Here is a 2,692-nt window from a genome sequence, read left to right as displayed (position 1 = left end):
TGACGATCGAGAAGGGGGAGGCTGGCGCGGGCGAGCAGGCCATTGTGGGCAAGCAGGTCGGCGCGGGCGGGAAGGCCACGACGAGGTGCGGGCGGGCGGGCTGCTGGTCATGTATGGAACGTTGTCTTTATCTGATTCGTAATGAAATAGGGGTTGTTCCCCTTTGTAAAAAAACAATGCTGCATGCTAAATTTTACACAATCCATCGAAGATATCTAAATATCGAAATGAGTTGTTATGGAATGAAAACAGAACAGAATTACGTCTGTTGCCGGCCCACAGACCATAGGATTGTGGCTGCCACTCACCATGGCCCATTCAGTCGTAACCCTAGCAGGCCACCACGACCACGAGGTGCATCCATGAGAGGAGATCGAAGGAAACTCCAATTCCAGTCGCCCCCATCCGTTGCTCATCTCACCAGAAGCGAAGCCGGAGGAGGGAGGAAGGAGATCACGAGCAGCCGGAGCCGGAGGCCGAGAGGATGAAGACGTTCGACCCGTGGCCGGTCTTCTTCCACCGGGAGTGGAAGCGCAACTGTCCCTTCCTCACGGGGTTCACCATCACCGGCTTCATCATCACCAAGATGACAGCCAACTTCACCGAGGAGGACCTCAAGAACTCAAGTTCGTTCAGGAACACAAGAAGCGCTGACCAACCGGGTGAGCCCCCCCAATCCGTCCGCTTCTAGATCTCGCCCCCCTGGCTTATGCTTATATGCGATGCCGATGACGCCAAGGGATGCGGCGCGATGTTTCCTCGATCTATTAGGGATCGATGATGCCACTTGATTTATTTTTGGGGCGTTTTACGGCCTAGCCTAGCCTGTTGACTTACCAAACAATTTCTTTTTAACTGTTAATGCCAACAATCATCTGCTGAGTGTGACTCATTTTTCCTATCTTATTACCAGAAACATTTTTAGTCTATTAGCTCAGCGGGAGCTCTCACCTCGAACAAAAAACCAAGCAAAAAATCTTTGGACCAAACCTCCAAGACTTGATGCTTGTCCTATTGAATCGAAATTTTGGGGCACCTATGCTCAGCATGATCTCCTTTCTTGGTAAGTGGTCTTTTTTCTTACCAAAACAAGATGCATATTTACGAGTTGTTTTTATAAAGTCTTAAACTGTTTGCTTTACTTCAATTTTGTCATCTTTTTTTACCCTTCTTTTACAGGGCTGAAGCAGAGTTCTTGCATTGGTGGATTCCCAAAGATTGCCCTCTCACGCCTTCTTCGAAGGCAACTATTTGTGAACACATTTGTAGTTTACCCTCAGCTGTGAACACCTTCTGGTTTATCTATTTACTTGCACGAGAAACTTATATGACAAGAATTTGTTTTGATAGTTATGCCATAGTTAGTGATATGAGTGCTGCTGGACTTGGATTAAACAAGTTTTGTTATGCTGGATTGATAACTGCATTCAAGAACAAGACACCAACCACTGAGGAAACTATGGCGAAGGTATGGTACACATGTGTATGTCCTTAAGGATGTACTTAACTAAATCTTAATGTTCTATAACTTCTCTTTCAAGCAGATTCTTGACTTCGTCGGGCAGTCGAAAGGTTGGCAATATGTTGAAAGAGTATCAAAGGACATTGCTGAGAATATAATGATGAATGTGTTAGAGGAAGAACTGTACAACCTCCCAACAGCAGAATATGTAAATAGGCGAGGAGGATTTGTCTTTAAACAACATACAGTTTATCATGTTGCTCTCCAAGCTTGTGCAGAATTGCGAAGCAAAGAGGTGATCTTTTTTCCTTTGCATTACCATTTTCCATCATCATAATATTTTGGTTACTGCACATAGGCCATGCACAATCAGCATAAGCATAACTTTATATTTTTGTAACTTTTTCTACCACTAGTAACTTTTCTGAAATCACCAAAATGTGGTGAGTTTAGCTTCTTCTGAAATTTCATTTACTTCAAAATTCTGCAGACACTTGAAGCACTTCTGGAAATGTTCAATAAGGATAATAGAGATGGATCTACTTATGATGCCTACATGGTGATGCAAGCTATGAGGTAGCATTTAATGTCAATATTGTGCTATTTTGTGGAAGCACTGCAAATAAGATCTGATAGTTTGTGTATTTATCATTAATAGGAGCTGTATTCTAATATGCATGAACCCATTTTATAAGCATGTCCGTATGTCATAGTGAGATATCATTATTGTAATGAATAATAATGACAGAATCATTGTATTTATACAGATTGTGGACATAGCTCAAGTGACTACTTTTGGGCATTTATATTCTGATTCTAGTCTATACTCTATCCTTTTTGTCTTATCATCATGTTTTCTCCATTTTATTCTAGTTATTATTGATTTGATGTCCTCCAATTGAAAAAGGTGTTACCTACGATGTGGAGATATTGATTCTGCTGTTAAGATGTTTGAAGAGTATTCAAGCTCGAGGTCCCCACCCGCTGAGTTGTATGCGGTGAGTTACACCTAATTTACAACAGATCTGCTCATCAAGGAATTGGCAAAACTTAACCAGGCTTGTCTACTGCCAAATACTGTGAAAATGTGCTAACTGAGCTAGTAAATTAAAAAATGAGTTAACAAGCAAGAACTAATGGTAGGAACCAAACAGGCCCTAATTCTGCCAACCAAAAAGAAACCAGATGTACAAAACTGTGGCATTATAAAACTCGGCCGGGGAGGGAAAG

The 2,692-nt window shown here is 42.1% G+C and overlaps 1 pseudogene across 1 annotated transcript; it reads left to right on the top strand.

The window, feature by feature from the left end:
* Positions 1 to 345: 345 nt before the first annotated feature.
* LOC103649621 (pentatricopeptide repeat-containing protein pseudogene) lies at positions 346 to 2,490 on the top strand (annotated as a pseudogene). The gene is made up of 6 exons (NR_161298.1): positions 346 to 662; positions 914 to 1,063; positions 1,180 to 1,468; positions 1,545 to 1,757; positions 1,953 to 2,038; positions 2,370 to 2,490. The product of NR_161298.1 is annotated as a pentatricopeptide repeat-containing protein pseudogene (transcript).
* The last annotated feature ends 202 nt before the right edge of the window (positions 2,491 to 2,692 follow it).

Source organism: Zea mays, chromosome 3 (genome assembly GCF_902167145.1).
Source record: "Zea mays cultivar B73 chromosome 3, Zm-B73-REFERENCE-NAM-5.0, whole genome shotgun sequence".
Classification (NCBI taxonomy): domain Eukaryota; kingdom Viridiplantae; phylum Streptophyta; class Magnoliopsida; order Poales; family Poaceae; genus Zea; species Zea mays.
The sequence above is the reverse complement of the archived record's forward strand: the minus strand, read 5'-3'. Positions and strand labels throughout refer to the sequence as shown.